The sequence below is a fragment of the Trachemys scripta genome, chromosome 1 (assembly GCF_013100865.1).
Source record: "Trachemys scripta elegans isolate TJP31775 chromosome 1, CAS_Tse_1.0, whole genome shotgun sequence".
NCBI classification, from domain to species: Eukaryota; Metazoa; Chordata; order Testudines; family Emydidae; genus Trachemys; species Trachemys scripta.
Genome location: NC_048298.1, coordinates 100,637,082 through 100,663,283, shown reverse-complemented (window position 1 = coordinate 100,663,283; position 26,202 = coordinate 100,637,082). Strand labels below are relative to the sequence as shown.

At 41.6% G+C, this 26,202-nt stretch overlaps 1 long non-coding RNA gene across 1 annotated transcript; it reads left to right on the top strand.

Annotated features, from left to right (window-relative positions):
* The first annotated feature begins 2,723 nt into the window (after nucleotides 1-2,723).
* Nucleotides 2,724-22,442, top strand: LOC117881632. Its single transcript, XR_004646832.1, has 4 exons — nucleotides 2,724-2,959; nucleotides 8,140-8,201; nucleotides 12,577-12,754; nucleotides 21,398-22,442. It is a non-coding gene; the product is annotated as an uncharacterized LOC117881632 (long non-coding RNA).
* The last annotated feature ends 3,760 nt before the right edge of the window (nucleotides 22,443-26,202 follow it).

The following is a 26,202-nucleotide window of genomic DNA, read 5'->3' as shown; positions in this document are numbered from 1 at the left end:
TGGATCTGCCCTAAACTACTTTAATCCTTGAATAGAGAGCTAAGATCTTCTAAATTCATTCTATATTAACAGCTTTGCTTCTCTCATCGTATCATTCTGGTATGCTCTACTTTTCACTGACCACAGAATTCTTCTTTCTTTCCCACTACTACTTTCTCAGAGAAACATCAATAGCAAATATAATGAAAAACAGATGGATGAATAAGCTGAAAGCAATAAGTGATTTAAAAAATTCCTTAGCATAATTTATGGTCTCAATTTTGAATGGTTTCTCAAAAAGCCACATGCAGCCATTTTCTCTGTATCTGTAAAATAACGACCATCGCAGTGTCAATATTCCCTATTTTTCATCTCATTTCTAGCATTTAGATAATATGGTTGGCTAATATATCTAGCAATTGAAAAGTTGGTGAGCTACAGCAAAGAACTGGGTAATTCTCCAAAAGGAGGGGTGATGTAGTGAATATGTTTTGTGTGGTTATGAAAATAATTAGTTCCATAAATAACACAAAAATACAGCTTTATGAAACAGAAGGTGTGCACTGAGTAAGTAATCATACTTGGGTAAATCAAAAAACACTAATAATATATATGTGTATTGTAATTAATATCACAGGTGCAAAATTGCACTCTGATGTAGTAATAGATTTATGTTTCTGTCTGCTCTGACAGAAACTAGAGTGTCAAGAACACTTGTATAGAAGAAACAAGTGTGTGTGTAGATAATCATATACAGTAGCTTAATAGATTCTAAGGCCAGAAGGGACCACTGTGATCCTAGTTTGGCTTTCTGCTTAACACACGCTATAGGAACTAGTGCAGTGGTTCTCAAGCATTATTTGTCCACATTCCATCTGCTTAAAAAACTGATGTCTCCTTTTTGTGCACGTCCTTTTTAAACATCTCAGATGTTTAGATAGTGCCTCAAAGAGAAACAGGATGAAGCAACCGTTACTACTCTTCTACTACTTTTATGTTACTATAATGGCAAGGAGCAGATGGCGCTGTGATCTATTTTGATGAGCACAGCTGAACTACGTTCAGATTTGACTTTAACTTGTTTTTTAAGTTGGAAGTTCCTGCTATTTCGTATCCGGACCATTGCTGAACACAAGCCAGGCTTGGCTGGAAGGGGCGATTGTGGTGGGGAGGGGTCTTTACTGGGATCTTCACCACCCGGAGCCTCTTTGTTAGTATATAGGCTTGTTTGGCAGCCTGAGATAGAATTTTGGGTTTGATGTTTTGATACTCATATCTTATACTAGTATGTGTGAAGAACAATGAACAAAGAGACTGTATGTTGCATTTCCCACAATCAGATGGGGCTTTTAGTACAATGGGAAAAAATAAGGGTTACAGCTAAAGTGTTACTGGGCATGGTGGGAATGTAATATATGAGCGCACACTTAGACTACCTCAACTCCTTATCTCAAGGCAAGGTCAAGCAACCAGTTAGGAGGGGCAAGGAGGGTTGGGGGGAGGCATAAGAAACACTAAAAGCTGAAGAAAGGCTTGGCCTTGGCCAGAACACAATCTCACTCCTTACCCCTGCCAGGGTACAAAAAAAGGGTGGGACGAAGACCCCAACTCATGACCCTCAAAAATGGAACAGAACTGTAAGTTGTAAGGGGGCTGACTAGGGGTGTGTACTGCAGATAGGAGGAGGTGGGAATGGGGAACAGGGACACAGGCAAGGCTCAGAGCTGGGAAGAGGGACACGGGGTAAAGGCTCTGTGGCATCATAGCTGGGAATGGAACACTGGGAAACAGACTCTGCCGGCGTGTAGAACTATGAATATGCTTGCTTGGAACTAACCCCGATAAACATCGAATTGCCTGCACTTCAGACTTCTGGTCTTCTGCTTTCTGTCTGTGTGATAAGAACCGGGGGAGAGGGTCAAGGGAAAGCCCTCTAACATCTTGGTGCTGTAACTTGTGACAGGTAAGTAGCAGCCAGGTAAGTCCCCCTTCCCAACTGTCTGCACAGCTGGCAGGCTCTCATGATGGTAGTTATGGGTCCATGCAAGCTGGGGTCAATCTGGGATGAGATTAAAAAGGAAGTGGGGACGATGTTACAGGACCTGGAGGGGTGGGGGCTGGCTGAGGAGCCCACCCTCTTTGGTAAATGGGTAGCAGAACGAGGTCTGTGCCCATGGGGACAGGATGCCTTCCAGGGAAAGGAGGCACTTCAGTCCATTTGTAAGAGGTTTGAAGTAAATACCTCATTATGGGAGGCTGCAAGTAATCTTTCAAGTTCAGTGCTACTCCAGCAAAGGCAACTGGAGGATTGTAAATTAGAGTTAGGGGTGGCTAAAGAATAATTTTACAAAACAGTTTGGAGTCAGAAGCAGAGTTAACAGACCACCTTAAGAAAGGGGAGCTGTGACTTGGTTGTATGGAAGTGAAGAAAAAAAAATTTCAAAGTGAAAAGCAGATAGTGAGCCAGTTAACTCATGGAGGTGCTTGGAAGCAGTTAATTGCAATGGAGAAAGGCACTGCTGCAACTCATTTGGGGTGCAAACAAAAGAAACAGATACTGGGGGAACAAATTCAGGGTTTGCAGGAGTGGGTAACAACCCCCACTCTTCTCTCAGAGCCAGGATAAAAATCTAGGGATAAGGGTTCCCAACTGTTTTAGCTGTTAGCCTGTACTTTAAACTAACCTCACAGGGTTAACTGGTTGATTTCTACCCCACCCGCCCCTCTCACACTTTTGGTTTCATGAAATTTTAATGGAGGCTACTTTGGATACTTAGTAGAAAGTTCTTTTGGACAAAGCATGACAGAAGTCTGCTTGATTCCATTGAAATTTTTGGAGTAAAAGACCCAGGGGTGACCATGGAGACAAATGTTTTACTGCCTTTTTAAATAATCCCAAGGTAAAGGAAGCACAGGGTAAAGCAGCTGTGTCACACGGGTTACAGGCAAAATGTATCACCTTAAAGAATTGAATGCAGAAGTAAGTGATTTAAAGCGAGTGAAGAGTTACAAGTAGCTTTTGCAGAAATTAATGCTACAGAGTTTGGAGGGAATTTGAAGGAAAGTAAACAGTTGGGAGTTGTGGAAATGTTAAAAAGTAACGGTTGTGAAGATGTTAAAGAGTAACAGTTGTGGTGTCATAAGAAGGAAGTTTTTGGTTTGATAATAAAACCCAGTTATGGAAATATAAATATATGTTCCACTTGGTACAGTCATATTGGGTGGAACCCTGGTAGTTAAACAAATTATACAAGGGGGTCAGGTGGCTACTACAACCACAGTTTTTGTCCCCAGAAGCCTTTATAGCTATTCTGAAGGAAAACAGGCTCTTTTCCCACAGAAATAGTTTGTAAATATGATTTAATCAAAATCACTAAATAAGTATAAGGAGTTTCCACTGAAACTTGACTGTCTCCGATTGTACAAGATGGAAATGTAATCTGGATACAGTTGTGTAAAAAAAAAAAAATGAAAGCAGTGCAAGGGGTATTAGGCAAAAGAGAATTTGTGTGTGTGTGTAAATATTTTTGTATAATTATGTAAGGTTTTAAGGACCTAAACCAGCACTCATGGTTTGTAAAATCCTGTTTGTAGGTTTAAGATAAATTGGGTTGGTTTTGTTTTTCAAATTAAAAAAAAAAAAGCCAATGCCACTAAAACTCCATTTGAATCTCTCATTCAAAGTTGCAACACTGACAGACCCTTGTGCCAGACAAGTGTGATGTGGCTTTGGTATTTAGCATTTAACCCTTTGGGTACTTCCATGTTTTTATAAAGTTTAATATCTTTTAAAATAAAGACCAGAGAATGTGACCCTGGCTGGGGCAGCCAGAACTGGGAGAATGGGAGAATGAGATTCTGGATCCATATTTTGGCAATAAATAGCAGCTCAGAACTGCAGGAGGGGAACAAAAAGTTAAGACAGTGCACCTCTGAAGCAAAGGTAGGGGTGAAATGTACAAAGAAGCAATGTCATGACATGACATGCTGTTTCTAGGAACTTTATTAAATTGAGTGAAACCTCTGATTATACATATTTTACAAAGCAGGCATATCTATCAAATCTTAGTAATCAAAGAAGTTGGACAGGTGCTGGGCTTTTCTGAAGGTGAGTGTACTTTGAGTACTGAATAAATGATAACCAAATAGCAAAGTATCTATTTGTCCTCTGTCTATTTTGCTGGGTATGTAATTGGTGCATTAATTGTTCCATAACTACCTCTCATATTTTAAACATTCCTCTAGAGTTGGACTATTTGTTTTCCTGTGAGAGGCTACCAGTAGCCTAGCAGCCACTAACAGATAAGAGATTAAGTCTTCATTTTCTTTTATGTGACCATTTCTGCTAGGAATCCATAGGAGAATTACCCAAGGATGATGATAATAATATTTGGTTACAAATAGCATTCCAGTATTGTCTAATGATTCGACATGTCCACCATATATGCATAAAATCTCTTTCTCCTCTATTTCTCCAACACTTACCCCCATTCAATCTCTCTGTATATATATTTTAAGCTTATCATGCACTAGTGTAAGATACCATTGAAAGAGTATCTTAAATAAATTTTCTTCTTTTGTGCTACAGACTGAGATTGCCAGTCTTCTTTTCCAGATCATATCCTATACATCTGGGGTAACTTGTCTGTCCAGATCCTGTTGCCAGCATGTCACATATGGACGGGGGTGGTGGAAGAGGTTGCTTGTTTTGCTAAGAAAGTTGTCTTCAAAGATTGATATAAACTAGTAATAATTTTGTTTCTTAATTAATCTTAATCTTGGATACCATCACTTCTATTAAAGTTGGCTTTCTGTATAAAAAACTTTCCTTGAAAGTTGAGAAACATAATGTCTAACTTGAAAGTACAGGTGCCAAGGGAGATTGGGCCAGTTAAAGTTAGTTTTTATCTTTCAATAAGTTCAATAAGTTAGAAAAGTTTCTCAATGGCTGGTCAACTATTTGCATTCCATGGCTCTGCCAATCTTTAAAGTTGTCTGGTTTGTGCTTTGGGTTAAGGTCTGGATTATTTGCAATATGTGTCATGGGCAAGGGAAAAGAACTTGTCTCTAGTGCTAACCCAAACCCATAGAATAGACTTTGTTATGTGTATGAATATCTGGGTGTGTGATATATAATCAATCCATGGTAGCCTACCAAAGTTGTTTTGTTCAATAAAGACCCAATGTTTACCTGGGTTAGAGTACCCCAATCCACTACTGCTTTGAACTGGCAGTGCCATGTAATTAGAACAGCTAGTATACCCTGCACTTACTCTTGGCCTTTCATTATTCCATATAAAGTCTAACACCACCCTCTGTATTCCTGATAAGATTTTATCTGGGATGAATACAGATCAATTTTGAAACAAGAAAGATATCCTTGGCAAAATGTTCATTTGGACAGTGGCTGCTCTTCACAACCAAAAAACTGCATGCTTCCCCAAACACTCCAGATCTTTTTTCATTTGCTGAAGCAGTGGTTTGACATTTTAATCATAGAGCTCTTCTAGGTTGTTTTGAGATTTGAACTCTCAGGGATCGTATAGAACTTGTTGCCGATTTGCATCCAAAAGTTTTCTGCGAGAATGACTTCTCAGAGTTTGGCAAATTAATAGCTCGCATTTCAAATTTGGGATAATTTACTGTGAATCCAGATGTTTTCCCAAAGTCATGGATTTCTTTCGTTATTAATTTTAGGAAAATGTTTGCATTAGATAAAAATATTAGATGATAATACTATAAAGTTGTTTTCTGATGTGTTCCTGCAAGGTTTATTCTTTCAGTTTCATTGTTCCTTATCCTCTGGCCATGGAGCCTTTTGCACAATGTAAAAAGTAAACGAGACAGTGAACATTGCTGCCTAGTCCCTCTATGTAACTCAAAGAGGGGGAGCTGTAACCCCATTAACTTGCACAGCTGCTTTTGGTATAAAGAGACTCGCTGGACTCTTTACTGCCCTGAAAGAGGAGAGACTCTTAACAATCCATCCAGCAAGCTGGAGTCATAGTGAGCAACTACCAGACAAGGCGCTAGTTGGTGATTGGCTGAATGAAAAGAAAACTGAGGCAGACTTGCATTAACACTCACTCAGCTTTGGTGGCCATCTGCAGGTAAAAGCAATCCTGGACATGGGCCTTTGATCTTGGGACTCCTTGGGGCTGCAGGTTTTGCAGCTGTTCTGAACCAGCCTTGTATGCCAGGGGTGGGCAACCTGTGGCTCTGGAGCCACATGCGGCTCTTCGGAAGTTAATATGCAGCTCCTTGTATAGCACTGACACTGGGGCTGGAGCTATAGGTGCCAACTTTCCAATTTGCCAGGCGGTGCTCACTGCTCAACTCCTGGCTCTGCCATAGGTCCTGCCCCCTCTCCACCCCTTCCTGCCCCCTCCCCTGAGCCTGCCATGCCCTTGTTCCTCCCACTCCACCCCCCGAGCCTCCTGCACACCACAAAACCGCTGATCAGGAGATGCAGGGAGGGAGGGGGAGGGCTGATTGGCGGGGCTGCTGGTGGGTGGGAGGTGCTGGGGCTGGCGGAGCTGATGGGGGGCCTGCTGACATGTTACTGTGGCTCTTTGGCAATGTACATTGGTAAATTCTGGCTCCTTCTCAGGCTCAGGTTGGTCATTCCTGTTGTATGCACATATCTTCTGGAATGAGAGGAGCTCTGGCAGTGCGATACGGACTTCGCAAGTTCACCTCAGTATGTTGCACTGTGGAATTGAGCGCCCAGCTGCACAGCCATAGCACACAATACACTGCTAAATAAAACTACTATGACTATGGTCAGTGAGTGTTCACCGTTATGGCTGGAAGCAGTCAGGAAAGAGCATCGTACTTCTGGGGCATTTCCTGGTATGCTGCAGTGAGTGCAATGAGTGAAACTGAAATGTCTGGTTTTGGGTTTTTTTAGAGCTTTCGGCATGCTACTTCCAACAAACCCATGTACCAGCAATGGTGCACATGCCACAGTTTGGGAACCTCTGAACTAGAGCATATGATTTAGACAAACATCCAATTTTGATTTAAAAATTGCCACCACAACCCTTTGTAAACTGTCCGAATGATTCATTACCCTCATTGGTAAAAATTTACACCTTATTTCCAGTCAGATCAAAACAAGAATTGTAAGAGGAATCTGCAAAAATTGCAGTATTTCTAGGGAGATGGAAGGTTGCAGTTACTTCATGAAGGTGGCCATGTTTGTGTGAAAAGGATGATTTAAAAAACAAAACAGGAAAAACAGAAGATTTTGATTGCTACTTACTGGCTTGCTACTGCTCTCATTGAAGTCAGTGAGGATTTAACTGCTAACTTCAGGGGGAACAGGATCTAGCGTATTAACACTCAATCAGCCACTTCTTTAGCATGAAAGACCGTCTTCTCATCTAGGGTGACCAGATGTCCCGATTTTATAGGGACAGTCCGGATTTTTGGGTCTTTTTGTTATATATAACCCCCCACCCCGTCCCGATTTTTCACATTTGCTGACTGGTCACCCTATTCTCATCATACACACTTAAATATAGGTTGGAACTTACCTAAAAGTGCTCAAAGTTGATTGTCTTCCCCCACAGATGGTGTCTGCCTTAGTGGAATAAGTCAGCTTTCCTGGATTTCATTTTTTTTTAAGTGACTTTTTTAAAAAAAGGTTGGTTCCATTTGTCTGAACCTAATGTTAAAAGACAGCTCAAATGACTTTTTTAAATGTTTCCCTGTGACTGAGTGCTGGTACAGTAGGTCTTTAAAAACCCTGTTGAATTTCATTTTATTAGCCAACAAACACTTGCCAAAAAGCTGTTTCAAAAGTTTCTTTTTATATCCGTGTTAGAACAAAACTCTCCCCATGAAATCTGAAACCAGACAAGTTGAGTTCTGATACTTTGTTAGAAATCAAAATTCAGGGTAGTTTTCTGAAAGGTTTATGAACCTTCTGGAGAGTTCAGGTCCAAATTTTATTGGTCATGAGCAGATTTATCAAAGAGTTGGGCAAATAATAGATTTTTTTTTTCAGTTTGCTGGCTGAAGTGAAAAATTGGGGAAAAAAATACAAAAAACCCTTCCAAATTGACCCAAAACAAAAATTGTTTCCTTTTTCTTGGCAAAACAGAAAACTGAAAAGGTTCATGTTGGAGCAAATGACATTTTTTGTTTTGATTTTAGGCATTTTTAAACAAAGGAAAGGACATTTGGAAATAACATTGACAAAAGAGGAGGAAGAGGAGGTGGGTATATATCTGTCTATAGACCTACAGTTAGTGAACTCACCTAGGATATTTGAGACCTAGGTTCAAGTCCCCACTCTCCCTGATTTAGAGTAGAGTTTTTAACATGCATCTCCCATAAAGTCGTGAGCACCTAACCAGTGGGTTATACAGTAATCTGGGGTAGGTCTTTCTCAGTGTCTTCTATAGAACTTGTATATAACATACATAAATAGTCACTGAAGCAGGAACTGGAACTCAAGTGTCCACTCTCTCACATGAGTACCCTTAACTACCAGGCTCTAGAGTTATTCTAACTCTCTCTGGCCCAATAAGCCACCCACCACCACTTCCAGTGGTTTTGTGAATAGCACCTATGGTCACATCTATAATGCAAAGAAAAACCCACAGCAGAGAGTCTTAGAACCCACGTCAGTTAACTCAGGCTCTCAGGGCCAAGGCTGTAGACCTAAAAATAGTAGCGTAGATGTTCCCTGAGACCCTCCCCACTCGCTGGGTTTTAGAGCCTGAGCTCCAGCCTGAGTGAGAAGGATCTACACTACTATTTTTAGCTCTGCAGCCAGACCCCTGCAAGTCTGAGTCAATTGACCCAGGCTCTGAGACTTGGTGCTACAGGCTTTTCTTTGCAGTGCAGACATACCCCAAGTCCCCTTGTGAATCTATGCCCTCCTCCCCCAAATTTTTCTCTGAAGCTATTTGGCAGATTTATGTCAAATTTACAGTTTCAGTGGATCAGAAACTGCATTTTTTGGCAAATAAACTGTTCACTTGAAAAACTGTACCTAGGTCTGTTCATCTCTTCTGCCTCATAGGTAGGTGGAAGTCAGCACACCTATTTGAACTAAGGTCAAAAGTTCATGTGAACCAAATTAGCCACACTTTCCATAACTCTGAGTGCAGTGCTGGGGACCAGTGATTATCTCCTAATAAAAAGTCACATCTCTGAGAGACCTAGTTAAGCTGGATAAGCCACAATATAGATGGTGCTAGGTTGATGGAAGAATTCTTTTGTCAACCTAGCTACCACCTCTCAAAGAGGTGGAGTCAGGGCCGGATTATGACATTTTGAAGCCCTAAGCTATGCCAAGTGCAAGAGGCCCCATACCATAAAAAAAATGAATTTATTATTTTCACAGAAAGGACATTGGATATATAAAAACAAAAGCTTTATATCTGCTTATATACAAAGGCGAAGTTGTAAAAATAGAATAATAATCTTCATTTTCAGCAGCCCTCTCTGTAATGATGACATCATGACAGAAATAAATGTTAGACAAATTCTTTGAACTAATTGCCTATGTAAGTAAAGTAGAAGTAAACAATACAATATAAAAAAAATAAAAAATAAAGTAAATAATACAATTTACTAGAAGAGTTCTGAGGAAATTTTTCTTCTCTATTGGGGCATCTAAATTGTGGAATTTCTTGTCTAAATACGCAATGAGACTCTGAGAGGATATAAGATGGCAATAGAGGATACAAGAGGCAATAGAGGATATAGGATGCAGATAACCCACAAGCTTAAAGCTCAGCTATAACTTGTATAGATATGAATTACACCCAGGTAATAAGCAAACCATCAGAAAATTGTATGTGAATTGTATTTTTCTAATAAATTGATTTGTTTTGTTTTTATAGAAGGTTATGCTGAATTACCTAAAATTAGTAGCAGAAAGTGTTTATTGAAACCAGTAAAAAAAAAATTGTATATTATAAATATTGAGATGTATATATCTTACAACAAATAATATTTTATATATATATTATATGATTTAGATGCCCCAATAGAGAAGATACTCTAAATATACAATTATTTTTTATATATATATGCCAAAAACCTGTGTTATTTTACTAGGATATTTCTGTGAAAGTTAGTGCTATTTTGTCTGTGTTCTCACAGGAAAACAAGAGAGGATATATAATTTTTTTACACCATGAATAAGAAAAATCGTCCTTCTTTTCATATGAATAAATGAAAAAAGTTTGATTAATTTTGTTAGGGAAATACAAAATTTATCCAGACTATACATAAAATATATTTACAAATTTTTATTCCAATTTAATTTTTGCTACAAAACAATGAATTGTTTGGATTTTTCTTTTGCCATACTATACAAATATAATGTATTGTGCATATGGTATGTGATTTATAAGTCTATATAAGAATTTTTACTTAGCATACTACCTATAATAAAATATCTTGCGCACTCCAAACCCACCAAGCAGAAAATCCTAGTCTTTTTTCTAGGCAGACATCTCTCTTCGCATTTGTTTCTCTATCCTTTGTCTCCCTGTGACGGGGCAGGTATGGCCAGCCCTGGGACTGTGGGGATTAACCCCTCACTGTGGGCTAAGGAAGCCACACCCCCACAGCTCTACTGGGCATGCTCAAAGTGCAACACCAGTATAAGAGAGAGCAGCCTGGCTCAGTCTGGGCAGACTGCTGTAGGGGAAGGAGGTGTGCTGCTGGCCCCTGCTGAAGGGGTATGGGCACTTCACGATGTGGAGGCCAGCCAGTTGACAGCAACCCTCAACCCCCAGGGGCTAGATGCGACTGAGGGCGAAGGAACCGAGGGAACTAGGAAGCCACGAGATGTGGAGAAACGGGTAGGAAGTAACCCAGGGAGTCTTTGTGGGGAGCTGGTTGGACAACTGGAGGCCAGCTCAGCATGTTTCGACTGAATCCCCGCTAAGCTGGTGGCAGGCAATCCTGCCACCGACAGGGCCCTGGGTTGGGTCCCAGTGGAGAAGGAGGACCCAGGTCCCCCTATCCTGGCTGCTGGCCCCCCCACCCCCCGAGGTGATGGCCCATCCTGACTCTGGCCGCTGGGCCACATGACCCTGAGCCTGGGGGAAGCTATTGACTCTGACCACTCTACTGTGCAGCCCCGCCTGGGTGTGCGCAGGAATGACCGTGGGCCTGACCCATGACAACTTGGTGCAGAATGCGGGTAACAATTCGGGCCTGGGGGAGGCCCATTGAAAGAGAGGCCTGCTATAGCCATCCCTCTTCTTTCCCCTGTTTTTTTTTTTTCCTGTGGCCATTTTTCCTTTTGGCCATGAGGGCCCCCTAGTGACCTATGTGAAAGGAGGCCGAGAAGGTCCTAAAATGGCTGCTGGAGAGCCAGCAACAGCAGGCGGCCCCGCAGCAGCAAGTGCAGCCTTTGCAACAGCTGGCGGTTCAGCAGCAGCAGCAATTGGCCCAGCATCAGGAACAGCAGCAACAGCTACTATGGGAGATGTCTGCCCTGCACCAGGCCCAACAGGAGCACCTGATGCAACAGGTGGTGACATTATGGAGGCCACCCCCCACACACACACCGGATGCCCATGCTGGCGTGTTAGGAGCCGCAGGGGGCCTGACGAGACTACCCCTACACCTGACCAATATGGGGTCTGGTGATGACCCAGAGGCATTTCTGGTCACCTTTGAAAGGGTTGCCACCGCAGCGCACTGGCCAAGGGAACACTGGGCCACCTTCCTAGTGCCATATTTGACTGGCTCCATGCAGGCTGCCGATTGCAATCTAGACCTGCAGGATGCTTTAGATTACCAGAAGGTCAAAGCAGCTTTCCTGGATCAGACGGGCATCTCCCCCAGAACTTACCCACTGGGGGCTTGCTCCAGGGTGGGGGCCCAGAAGCTACGGGACTACTGTTGGCGCTGGCTGGAGCCAGAGAAGTACATAGGGGATCAGGTGGCTGAAGTGGTAGTGCTGGAGCAAATCACGCAGGTCCTCCCCTCCGGAGGGAGGGAGTGGGTGAAACGTCATCGCCTGACCTTGCTCTCGGAGGCTGCCACCCTCATGGAAGACTACCTGGCTGCTGAAGGGTTGGAGGTGCGAGGTAAAAGGTCCAAGACCCCCAGGGACTCAGGCCAACCTTCGGAGCGAGTCACCCCCCCGCATGAGCCAAGGGCTGTAAGCCCCCCACCCCGTCCGATGACTGCTGGGGGGCGCCTGCCAGAAAACAACAGGCATAGAAGCCCCGCCCAGTTATTGACTCCGTCCACCCTACTGCGCAGCCCCGCCTGGGGGTGCACAGGCATGACCGTGGGCCTGACCCACGACATTCCCCAAGGACCATTAATTAATCTTGAGTAAACACCTTGGACACAGAGTGACAACAAGTTATATGTGCGAAAGAGAGAGAAAGAATTTACCAAAAAAGACTTGTAATCTCCAGACAGGCATTGAGAGAGGCTAGTTTTTCCTCACTATATTCAAGCAAATATAATGAATATTATAGTCTTTAATAGCCTATCATATATGCACCTAGGTTGAAATAACTTGGTCACCAAGTACTCAGAATATTTTGATATATATGTGTCTCTTCCTTCACTTCTCTCAAAATCCTCTATTTATCCTTTTGTCAGCACTCTCTGATGTTTACTAAGAAGGTTCCCAAAACTGGTGGAGGGAAGCCAACACAAATTTATCCTCGTCAAGATCCACTCAACCCAAGTCCATAAGATGATCCCCTGCAAACTCAATCATGTGAAGCATGGATAGTGCATGAAGCAGAAAGTGGCATGCGCACTAAAATACACAATTGTATGTATGTACAGATCAAAAGAAAACAGAACACACTAACATACGAGTGTGAGTTTGGTTGGATTGCTTCACAACACAGCTGTCTCCGACCTCATGTTTTTCCCAAATTTATGGGCAGTCAGATTATTTATTTATTTAATAAGTTATGAAGGCATGGTCAGAATTTTACCAGTAGCAACTGATAGCTGACTTACTTGTAGAAATACTAATTTTACAAGTGCAATTATCATTTTTTTTCTCAGCCCTGGCCTCCTGCCTGTCAATAATGAACTATTAGTGAAGGGTAAGGGTAGGGTAAGGGTATTTGTGTAGCCAGATGTGTATATTTTTGTTGTATTTGAACGAAAATGTCTATATTTAGAGAGAACCTTATTTTTCCCATATCTCCTTTATTTATTAACTGATTTTGATAAAATTTGAAATGGAATCAGGTTTTTTTTCTTCTTTAGAGGCCCCTCATATTGTGAGGCCCTAAATTGTAGCTTAGTTAGTTTATATCTTAATCTGGCACTGGGTGGAGTTACTACAGCAATAGAAGAACCCTTCCCTTGTCTACACTACAGCAATGTATCCACAGTGCTGCAGCTCTGTCGCTGTAGTGTTTCTAATGTAAACATACCCTACGCTTTCTGCACATACATTGCAGTGTGTGAAAAGGGCAAGTGATACCCCAAAGAACCTTCTAGAAATTTCCCTGCAGATAAGATCTCCTGCACTATAGACATTACAATAGCTTCCTCCTCTGTGCTCGAGAACTTTGGGAGGCAGAGTCTACTTTTTGAGAAGTGTACAACAGCATCTACTGTGTCACTGAACTGAATAAATCAAAGCACTGCGACTCCCTGTATTTGCTGATCACCACTATTGATTAACCAGCATCATTCAGCTGAAGCAGTCAAACAGCAGAGCTTTGCATGCTAGTAGTTCCCTTATGAGTTATTTCAGCGTACTACGTGTCCCAGCTGTCAGGCCCAGCTGTTCATTATCCCAGGACAGAGCTCTCAGAGGAGCCATAGGAAGTGTGCTAAAAGCCCTGAGGCATATTATGGTGCGCTCATTTTCCCTCCAGAAAGCGCCTGTGTGTTGATATAGGTCTACATAGGCTTAAAAATGTTTTTTATTAAGATTTTTGTAGTGTATTTAAATTGAAGCCTCTGTAAAACCTGGATTGCTTGATACTTATAGTTAACTAATATTAGAAATGGGCTTAAGCTACACAATCTAGCTTTGGATTCATATGTCTAATACTCCAAGATTGGTGGGGAGACAAGAGGGAGAAGTTCTGATATTGAGGTTTTGCCTTGGCCAGTTATTTATAAATGTAGGGGTTCTGTTCAGAATCAGATCCAGATTTGGATAGGGATTTCACTCCCCCAGAATTTAGGCTCGTTTGCTAATTATTTTATGGTATTAAAATGGAATTTGAAACCATCATTGAGATTCCATTAATCTGGAGCAATTGAAAGTATCTCTTATTATATTTACCAGCTGATGTCATTTATTTTAAGAAGCTCTTTGCAAGCTGTATTTCTTTCTGTTTGCTTCTACCCCTCTTTGGCCCCAGTTCAGCAAAGCACTTAAGTATGTGCTTAACTTCAAGTCCATCTCTATTCAGGAAAACACTCAGGTCAGTGTTTAAGGTTAAGCCTTCATATTTCCTCTCCCTCCCTCCTTAACAAAGACAGAAACATTTTACTATTATGCTGTGACTCTGCTCTAGGAGTTTCCTGCTGGAAGGCCTAAGGAGAAGGTAGGGCTTTATAAAACCCACTTCTTTCTGTCCTGAGGGACTCTTCCCTAGGCATTACGATGTCCTCAAAATTTCATGAGCTGCTGCTCATATACTGAAAATTGATTCAGGCTTCAAAGTGGTACAAGTTGGAGGGGGCGAATGGTACAAATTCCTTTCATGAATCCCGGCCACATAGTAAGCAGAGTTACTCTTTGACACTGAACGCGAAAGGACCTTTGGTTTAAACCTCCTTATCCTGACCTATGTGTTAGTGCTACAATCAAAATGAATTGGAGGTTTCCAAAGTGCAAGTTCAATGAACTATACCTTACTGGAGTAAAAGTGAAACTTCTAATCTTTGCTCCTGTCCAGGTAGGAGGGGGGAAGCTCTTACCAAGTATCTAAATCTTAAGGAACAGAGATAATTGTGGAGCAGTGTGGGGAGTTTACCCTGATAGCTGCTGGAAAAACTAGGTCAGCAAAAGATAAAGCAAACATTGAATTGCATGCATCATAACTGTTTGTTTCAGAGGATGTGGAAGCAACTGAGAGTGCATGTGTTACATGTGATAATGATCACATTCAATTTAAGGGCTTGTGTGCATGAGAAAGTTGCACCAGTTTGACTCTGGTATGATTTTTTTTTTAAGCGATTTAGTGTGGACACTTACTTTAGTTGGAGTAGTTTATTTTTGGTTACCTTAACCTGCTCCTGATTGATTTAAGCTAAACTGAAATAAGTTTCTTTAAACTGCTCTAAGTTCAGTATATTTAAACTAAACACTGCCTTGACTAAATTGGCTTAAAATCGTTTCCTTTAATTAAGCCAGTGCAACTCTGCAGGTAGACAAGCCCAATTTTCCTAAAGATATTTCCCTCTGTCATGTCACTGAAGTTCATATTTTATACCATGAACAGTCTTGTACTTTAGCTAAAGTTATGTTGCCCTCTGGCCATGGAGATCAGTTAAAATCTGTTCATATTAGGTGCTCACTAGTATTTTTCTGGAGAGATGGCCAGGTTTTTCCTGGTGAGCGTAGTCTGGTTAAGTTCTCCATTGTTCTGCTTCTCTTATGACAGTATTTGTATTGTATTGTGTAGCACCTGTGAGTCACCGTCCTGCAGCAGAACCCCATTGTGCTAGGTGCTGTGTGCACACAGTAAAAAGACAGTGTCTGCCCTAAAGTGCTTACAATCTAAGGACAGGACAAAAGACAACAGGTGGAAAGAGAGAGAGAGAGACCAGTGTGGGAATACATGGAAACAATAAGATAATATTGGTCAACATGCTAGACAGTAGTATTAGCACACCAGCAGCCTAACAGGATTTGTAGGCAACACAGCAAAGGAGGGATTTAAAGAGGGAATCTTCTCTGCATTAGATGTTTACATGGAATGTAACTTAGTCAGTTTTTCTTCTCTACTTCCAGACCCTTGTGCACCCTGTGTTATGTTTAGCTGTCAATACAATGGTTATTTTTTCTACCACTTTTACCTATGCTCAATACAGAGGTAACTGGGTGAAATATAATGGCCTGTGATTATCAAGACCTCAGATTAGATGGTGTAATGGTCAGTGCTTCCAGTGGGCTGAAAAAAAAGTGGGAGGTCTCTCATTTTCTACAGAAATGAAAGTGACATCAAATCTGCCTGCCCATTGCAACCCCCACATCTGTTCTGCCTGCCCCACCCCCAGTCTTTGAGTATCAAAGTAGCACAGGAGATTTAGACACACATCTCACATTCATTATAATGAAAAATGTGTGACTAAATTTCCTGCACTGTTTTAAAAACCTCAGCATTTAACTGTTGGTGACTAGCTTCCTTCTAAGAGAGAATGTAATTCTTTCGTCTAAGAGAATCTCATTACTAAATGCTGAAACAAATAAACCCCTTATTAAAGTATCCCCCCTGCATATGTTCATTTTCAAAGTCCTTCAGGTTTTGTTTGATTATTTTGTTTTGTCCATCTTCTTATCTGATACCTTTTGGATCCCCTTCTAATTTGAGCACAAAGTCTCAAGTCCAGTAAGGGAAGCCTGGCATCTACTCATTGCAAGTCACATGTGTGGTAGAATTGGCAGAGAAGTGGTTTTATCATTGCTCTCTTATCAATTCTGAACATTCTCCTCTTAACATGACCCAAGCTGAGGGAAGCAGAAAAACGTTTACTGTACATTATGCATTTGTTAACGCAGCATAACGGACACAGTGGGGAGTGTGTCTCATTGTTTGTTCCTGTAAAGCAGTAATACACAGACTGTGGATCTCAAACTGCAAGTGGCTCTTTAATGTGTCTCCTGTGGCTCATTGCAGCACATGATATTAAAACACGGTGGGATTGGTTAATAAATAAATCAGGATGATTTTACTATATTAACCAATTGTAGTTGACAAAATAATACTTGGCCAATCATTTTGCTGTGAGAATAATAGATAAACTAAATATTTTGCCTGTCATACTGTTTAAATATGAATATATAGTACTATAGTAAATGAAACAATGCATTCACAGTACTGTGGCTCTTTGGGGTAATGTTGATTGCTGATTTGGCTCCTGAACCACTGAGGTCTGAGTATCACTGCTGTAAAGTATGGAAATAAGAAAAACAAAGGAAAACATTTCAAATCAGAGGACTAAGCATACCCCACCTATTATATTGTGTCCACATTGCCTGGCTTTAAAATACAATATTCAGATTGTGGAGAGAGCAAAGAGGTGAAAAACAAAGTTAATTCATGGTTTAGAAAGCTCTGGCTTAGGATAGGTTAAGCAGGGGATAGACTGGAAGACAGAAGACTGAGGTGATCCCATTATAGTTTTCAGGCACCTAAAGGGGACATACTAGTGTCCTGGGTGTTCCTTGTTCTATCAACAAGCCAGAACTTAATGCATGATAATGTTTGGAAGCTAGCTGTGGAAGGAAGGAGTTAGTCCAGATATGGTGGTGGGAGGAGCTTGTTCTCACAGCATTTGATTGGACTTCGGAACATTCTGTAAAGCAAGGAACAGCAGTGAGTCTGCCACCTCTTAGTTTAGTGTGAACAGACATGAGCGTGCATGAGAATGAAGAATGGAATATCTGATAATAGCAGCATATCAGATTGTCCTACAATGGTGGTCATTAAAATATTTACAATTATTTCAAAGTAATTAGCAGGTTATTCATGAGATTCCCTATTAGTAGAGGGAATAGCATAGTAATGTTAATTAGAAGGCTAAATAGTAAAGAGGTTGATGTCAACTACTTTAATCATAGAAATTAGAAAGCATGAAAAAATATTGTATTAGGTCATTTCACCCATCCCCGGGACATTGTACTACAGCAGAATTGTTCTCTCCTGTAAATTTCTCCACTAATGTATCCACTCTAGATTTAAATGATGCAAGTGACTAGGTTTCCATCACTTCTCTTGAGAGCCTTAAGAAAAGACCTGAGCTCTGACCTCAGAACAGGAGACTGTTTTTGAAAAAGGCATGGCTTTCAGAAAAACAGGCTAACACCTTTGAGTACCTAAGCAGTCTGAACTCCACATTAAAGCAGACAGTGGTCATTGTTTTACAGAAAACCTACCAGTGAAGTCAATGGTGTGTGGGGGTTGGGATCAACTTCTACCCGCTTCACCAAATGTTTAGCACGGCATCCATCAGTCATCTGCTTTGAATGCAATAAGAGATAAACTGCAATGAATGCAATAAGAGTGAACTGAATAAAACTGAAGAAGCATTTCACAGACCTGAAAAGAGCAAGTTTTGCAAAGAAATATCTAAGCCACTGGGGTCCAACACCTGCTCCCTGGGCCAGATCTTGCTATCTAATAGTATTTATCTCACCCCCAGGGCAAATCCAGGTTCTACAGAATGCAAGTTTTGGCTTTTAAAAGATAAGGGCCAGCTCTCCAATTGGTGTAAATTGGCATAGCTCCATTAAATCTATGGTGCTACACTCCCTAACACCAGTTGAGGATCTGGCTGTCAGTTTCTAGCCAGGAGGGGAGTGAAGAAAACGTTCCCAATGTAAATGAAGAGCAATCAGTGCAAAACCTGATGTGGCCTTCCAGAGTCTGCAAACAAAGCTATTCCAGGTTGTGATGTGATTTGCTCACATTCTTTTCAGTGGTATATTAACTCTTAAGTCTAGTGTTGGCACCTTATGAACTTGACTTTCAAATAATTAGGTGCACCTAATTTCTACTGTTACTGCGATGGCATGTGAAAATGCTTTAGCAAACAAAGAACAGAGATAACAGTAGGCCTAAAAGTTCCTTGTCACTTTTTCCCACTGAAGTAATCTGAATGTGACATTACTAACTAAAACTTTAGTTACCACAAGGGGCCAAATTCAACCCACAGTTACTGCATGAACTTCCCATTAATGTCAGTGGAAGATCTGTTGTGGACTAAAGAGTAGTGAGTAGTCCCTAACTTTGTAGATCTTGCCCAAAAAGCATATTTGATGTAATTTATACTTCACCAAATGTGTTTTACAACCTCAGTTTAGACCGTGTATTAAAGAGACTTCAGTGTACAATTTGGACTCACAGATTTTTTTTGTCCTAGATTGTCTAAAACAATGCTCTGACTGGCCTGTTGGGCTGTTGATGATGTTCCAGCCATATGCCATCTCTCCATGGCGCATAGATGGGACCCTTAAGCCCGTAATCCCCATGCCTAGACACCACTGTGATGGGGTCTTTGTACATAACTAGATAGAGTAACATAACCAGTACAGTAAATAAATATCAAAAAGAGGGGGAAATTAATATTTAGTATCTTTCTGTTTCCTTTTAAGATTTGCAAGGATTTTCCTTGGTAAATATTTTACAATCATTGGCTGCCTTCATATTAGTGGTGGGTTTAGTCTGAGTGAATACATGCGCACAGGAAAAATCTCTAGCATAATGTTCTTCTAAGATTAGCTAACAATTGGTGGAGAAACTCTCTTATGGGACTGCAGAAGGGAACAGTTTTCCCTTCCCACTTCGGAGTTCATGGGAAGAGTCAGAAATGAGAACTCAGTCCCACACCCCTCCCCCAATCCATTCCAAGGAATTTATCATATTCCTCAATATAAAGGAACTAATTGCTTATTTTTCAGGCTATTAACCCCTGTGCAATGTGTAGATGACCTTCTAGTGTGTTCTCTAGTTGTTGCTGCTGCAAACACAGCAGGAAAGTATTTTGCTGCTGCTGCTGCTAAATCTCTTGCCATATTTTCCGTGGCACAATATTTAGACAAAGCTCTCTCTTGTTCTTGTTTTTTTTTAATAAAAGAGAGAACTTCTGCTTTGGCTGCTTTGCCAGTTTTCTCTTCAGAGCCCCCCTCAACTGAGCCATCTCCTTCAATGAATGACTCTTTGCTGTTTCTCAATCGTTCTTCTTTTCCAGAAAAGGTTTGCTCCACAAAACAAGCAACCACCCAGAAAAGCCCTCTCACCATTGTTTCTGTTCAACCCAAGCTTCCCTCAGCCCTTCTCAGGAACTTCTGCATTAGAACAATCACTACCTGTCCTACAGCCACAGCCTGCTGCAGGGCAACCATGCCAGTGCTAAAGCACTAGTGGAGGTCTCTGGGGGAGAGCATGTTTGCATGCTGCTGTGGTAAAAGCCCCTAGGCAATGCTGGCTCAAAAAAATGTGACGTTCTGAAGTTGTTCCCATTTCACAGGGTTCAGAGTGGAACAATTTTGATTTTTTTTTCTAATTTTTTGAAAACTATTTTTAAAACAGTTTCAGCATTTCAGATTTTATATTTCTTCCGCCTCCTGCCCCCCTTTTTCACTTTTTGCAATACATTGAATATTATCCAGGGTTGTTGTGTGGGTATTTTGTTGGGTTATTTTGTGGGGGCAGAGGGAGGGCTTTTCCTTTTTCCACCCTAATTTTTGAAAACTTCCTCAACTTAGAAAAGCTACAGAGTGGCAAAGTTACAGGGTTTTAGTTTTCCTCTTGCCTCACTAATATTTCCAAAGTCAAATGTCTTTGTCTCCATATCACAAGTTCTGCCTGGGCTGCATTTCCATTATAGCCACCCAGCATCTGTTCTCAACCTCTCTCATGCACAACAGTTATCACTGCTTCAGAAAGTGGTGAAAAAGCAACCCTCCCAAGTCTCACTCATGTAGAAGAAAACACCTCATTTTGGATTCCCTTTTAGGCAGTTTTAAGTAATCTTGCTGGTTTGAATATTTGGGCCATGATCATTTTAATTCTCTCGGAGCAGCGTTGCAGACCATGAAGAAGGAAGCGCATCTTATTGCTGGAGCTCAGATGGAGCACGATTGTCAATGACCTGGTGATAATTATAAAATTTAGTCTGGGCATAACAAAGAGCACATAGGCTGCACACACTATTGAAGGCAATGCTCCTGGCCAAGGATTAAATGTAGCTGGACCAATACAGTTAGCCAGCACCACTGTCTGAGTACAATTAATTACTAGTTAATATATTAGTTAGTTAATATATATGAGACAAACTGCTCTCTTAAAACCTGTTCCTTCTGTTTTGTTGATGGTTGGGCTTTGGGGCACTATTGCTGCTGCTGTTCATCACACAGCTCTTTTCATCAGCGTTTCTAATGGAGCAACAGTGCCAACTAGTGTCTGCTTAGCTGAGTCTGAAAGCAGTGTAAAAACCCAGCCCCAATGACACTTTCATGAAAGATAGAGGGACTCTTGTGTTGCCTGGGCAAACTTGGAATGGGGTAACAAAATACTCTGGTACTTGCTGGTTTTTAGAAGCCACTTCTCTTTTTGGGTGGGGGGTGGGATTATCAACTCTTTCCCTAAGAAAAGTTGAGCCCCTTTCCTGGGCAGATTTCACAAAGCAACATAACACCTGGTACTTGTTATTTCATGGCGCTCTGCCTCCACTTGCTGTAATGACTCCTCTGCTCTCCCTCTCTCAACAGTTGCTTGGAGGCAAGAAAGTCTCCTCCTTTTCTAGCCTACTGCTGTCTCGAAGAGAGGGGAAAATGGCTCTGGGTATAACCTCCAGCCGAAAAGGAAAGTGGCTGTTGGATGGCATGGGGGTGACTCCAATGGCACAAAACTCTGCGTTGGAGGCAAATCTCACACTAACAAGTGGGAGAGAAGACAGCTTGCATCTACACCCAGCAGGAGAGAGAAGCTTGGTCTGGGTTTTACTTTTCAGAAGAATCCATTTCAAAGCTTTACTGGTCTATAATGACAGGGGGGCAGAACCTCAAGTGACAAGCAATTGAATCAACTGATTGTATACAATATTACTGTATTATCAAAGTGAATAAAGTGAGGTCTTTTCTGAAAGCTAACAACACACTGCTGATTAATATCATTGTGAAATGTATGTATTAGCACTATATAAAGAATTATGAATACTCATTGGTATTAGGCGGTACAGTTTGCCCAGATAGGAGGGAATGTCTCCAATGTAAAACTAAGCATGGTGGAATCAGAAACAATGGAAGCCCCATTTACATAGAAATCATACAGGGGGATGGGAAGCCCACAGGAAGGGGAAAACATCATGAGGTCACCAAAGTTCATTGGATTCTGGGAGATATACACTAGGACAGAAGCCATCTTTGGCATCCATTTCTAGACAGACACAAGAGAACAGAACCCTTGCAAGCCGAGAAAGAGGATCATTCAACTAAGTGGGGGGTTTGAAGTCTCTAAAACTGAATATAGGTGAGAAACCTACTTAGGCAAGGATCTTTCATCTGAGAAGACAAAGGAAGGCAGCACTCTGTGCTTTTGTGGAAGGTTCTGACTGAAAGAAAGTCAGCCACGGCTGGGAAGAATGACTGGTGAGAGAAATGATCTTGAACAAAGCTTGTATCTTGCTAGATTAAATTTTAGATTTTTAGAAGCGTGTTTTGTTTTGTTTTACTTGTGACTCTCCCTACCTTTGTTCCTTATACCTGAACTCACTTAATCTGATGTATCTTTTGTTAATAAATTTATTTCATTTTTACCACAAACCAACTCAGTGCTGGGGTTTTTGTATTTGCCGCGCATTAAGTTAATAAGCTGTGACATGTTTGTGTGTCTTTAAAGGAGCAAATGAACCTTTTTATTTCTCTGAACTGGCCCGGAGAAGGCTGGACATTGCAAAGCACAGTGTTTGGGGAAAATACCAGATTGGGAATGTGTTGGGGTCACCCGGCAATTAGTAACCGACTCTGGTGGAAACCAGAGAGGGGCTTCAGGGCTGTACACTGGCTGCTGGGGTCAGAGTTGCTGAACCAGAGCTATCTAGCACACTAGACACTCAGGGTGTGCCTGCATATTGTTAGGCTATTTGTGAGCAGCCCAGGTTGGGAGCTACAGCAGTAAAGCATTGTGAAGCACTCAAAGTTACAGGGCAGGCAATGACGCAAGCCCTCACTGGTCTGGATTGCCCCCGCCAGAATGTGACAATGTGACTCTTCGTTTTATAGCTCACCTGCTTCAGATGTTGTTGGTAGGTAAGGCTTGAAATCGATGGTGACTCCTAGTTGGGGGGGGGGGGGGGTTAGGATCATCACTACAGAAGTTTACATTCAGCATCCTCTTAGCTTCAAAATTGCTAAGATGGAAAGCTGTTGACAGTTTTTCATGGGTCTGAGCTGCCAATACCAAAAGTAGTTTAATGCTTTCCCTGATGACCCCTTTGTCAAACCACCTGGTTTCTTTCTCCACTGAAGATGGTGGACAACCATCAACAATATTAAGATCTTATGTGGAAGATGCACGCAGCTGATGCACATATGGAAAATCAAGGATTCTCCATCATGTAAATGCAGAGACCTCCAAACCATCAAACACATTGTGAATAAGTGCCCCATCTTTTCATTTCCAGGAAGCATAGCAAAGGTCCATTCTGCATCTCCTGAAGTCCTCAAATAGATTTCAAACCTTTCTATTCACATGTAAAATGTTGCTATTTCCATATGAAAGCAGCAGCAGAAGAATATTTTCCTTACAACGATGATCATTTACTCTTATCTGCTAGGCCTATTGCATGGTTTAGGCCAGAGTTGTTCCTGGAAGCTACTCAGGTACCCCAACAGAGGTAAACAGGGCATAACTAGGTGGAGGCACTGCCAACTGTCATTCTTCCCATGAGAAGAGAGCTGCTGCAGATGGGTGGATAGAAGAGTCCCACCTATCCAACACCATTGCTGGGACTTCCCCAGGATCTTCATTATCCTCAAGAACATCAGGCACCCAGTCAAGAGGTGAACAGTTGCCTGCTCCTAGGTGATTGGAGAGAAGAGCGGGTTACAATAACTATGGATTTATTCACCCTCTTTAGTTCTTGTTCCACAGCTGCTGAATTTGGAGGAGTTTCTGAGATACCAAATTCCATGTGGCTCCCTCATCCAGCCATGTGGACTCAGAGGAGGAAAAGTAAGAACTTCCAGGGGTGTAGAAAGCTCCAGGAACTAGATAGTTTACCTGAGCTCTTGTGTCCTGCTGATGTCAGACTGGCTTTCAATTTGCTGATTGGCTGGTTCCTCTGAGTTCCTTCCCTTTCTCCCAATGTACCTTACCCATGCTCTTTGCTCTTCATGCTCTTCTCCACCTTCACGCTCCTCTTTTCTCTCTCACCTTCCCTTCCCTTCCTGTGCAAGGTCCCTCTCCTCCTTCTTTTGCCTTTTCTACTCCCTTGCTCCTAATTAACTCCTCCCTTCCCACCTCCCCCTCCAAACCCCATAACCCATTAGCCAAATAATTTGAATCACAAACAAAAAACGGAAGTAGAGAAGACAAAACATTAGGGCTGATCAAAAAATGAGAATTATTTTTCATGGAATCGTTTTAATGACGCAAAACATTGTTTTCTCATTCACGATTTTTTGTGAAATTTTCATTTTCCAAATTAAATTAAAATCTTTGATTTAAATTTTCTAGTCAAAACCATTACCGAGACTTTCTTTAGTTCTCCATTTCTCTTCCTTTTTTCCTAGCAAAAAGGGAGGAAAGCACACAGTAAAAATCTGCAAAGCCACCATCTTGTTCTCCTCAAGTCCCACCTCAAAACCCATCTCTGCTGTAATGCATACAGGAAATTGAAATTTGGGAATGGTTTAGGCAGCTGGCATGTTGTGGTGCCTACTGTTGAATGGCTGAGAATCATGCACACCTTATTACATCTGTTACCCTGTCTTTTCTACACAACAACTTAGCACACTTGTTTGTCTCATCTACCTGTTACATCTTGACTTTTAGATTGTCAGCTCTTGGACAGTGACTGCTATTTGTTTTTACAGAGTCTAACACAATGGGAGCCACACTGGTTGTGGCTTTGGGTGCTACATACAGTATAAATAGTAAATAATGAGATAATGAGCTATTTGGAGCTGGGACCATCTCTTATGTGTTTGTACTGTGCCTAGCATACTAGGGCCCCAATCTCCAGTGGGTGCTACTCTCTGATTAGGTAATGGATTTAAGAGGTTGCAGGTGAAGGGGGTACATACTTTTCTAGATTTGGGGAACTCTATAGACCTGAATAGACAGTCTGAGATCTAAGACTGCAGTGTTGCCAACTCTTGTGATTTTGGGTACATTACTTAAATCTCCAGCTCCTGAAATCAAGAGATTGCAAGAGAATCTTAGCTTTCATTTAAAAAAAAAAGTAAGTCTTTAGTGGCCTTGGTTGCACAGAATAGTTTGAAAATGTGAAGCAAGTGAAATCTAAAGGCTCAGAAACCAGAAAGCAAATAAAAAGAAACCAAAATGTATTTTTTTAAAAAAAACCTCATAATTTGGGGGGGTCCTTGTGACAAACCGCAAGGGAGAATAGGGGGCCTGCACCCCCAAAGAATAAGCAGTTGAATCAACTGTTTGTATACAATGTTACTATGTATGAAAATATGTCAGGTAAGGTCTTTTATGAACTCATGTAATGCCCTGAACATGCTGGTCATTAGGAGATGTATATCCAGGTTATGGTTATGAATGTATGTGGGTATATATAGAACATTGTAATTGCAGCTATGGTGCAACTGCAGCAGCATCTCAAAACGGGGTTGGGGAAGCAAGCAGGTAGCGAGGGGCATCTCCCAAGCCAGCTGTTTACATGACATTGGCTCCACGTAACGACCCATTGTCCAGCCAGAAAGAGACAATGGTGGACTATTATAGTTAATAGAAAGATGTTGGCATTGAAAAGAAAGCCCCAAGTTTGGAAAACTACAAAGATGGGAGTTTTCCCCACTCTGAGTCACATGAGTCATCAGGCCAAGAATAAGGGAGTGAAAAAAGGGAGGAAAAGCCTTGTAAAAGCAGGCTTGTGTCTGAGGCTTGGCATCCAGAACTGAAAGCAGAGGTCTGTCTGTGAATATTGGATCCTCTCTGGTAAACTGGGAAACTGTTCAGAGGAGAATTTATCTCCTATAGAAGTGTAAAGCCTGAAGTTACATCTTCATGTTTATGTGCTGTGTAACTTGTACATGTTTCCTTTCCCTACACTTTCATCTTTGAATCTGTGAGTTTTTTATTAAATAATTTTTTAAATTAATTTTTACCCCAAGCAGGTCTCTGGTGTGCAAATGGTGTGGAATGTGCCCCCAAGGTGAACTGCTAACGGGGGAGGGGTGCTTCGGGAGGGCAGGCTTCACACCCTCAGAAGCAACGAACCAGAAGGGAAACATCCCAGCATCTGGTAGTTAGGAACTCGGGGTGGATGGATTTGGGGAGACTCAACCCATGAAAAGATGGGAGTTGCCTTACCAAGTTGGGCGTC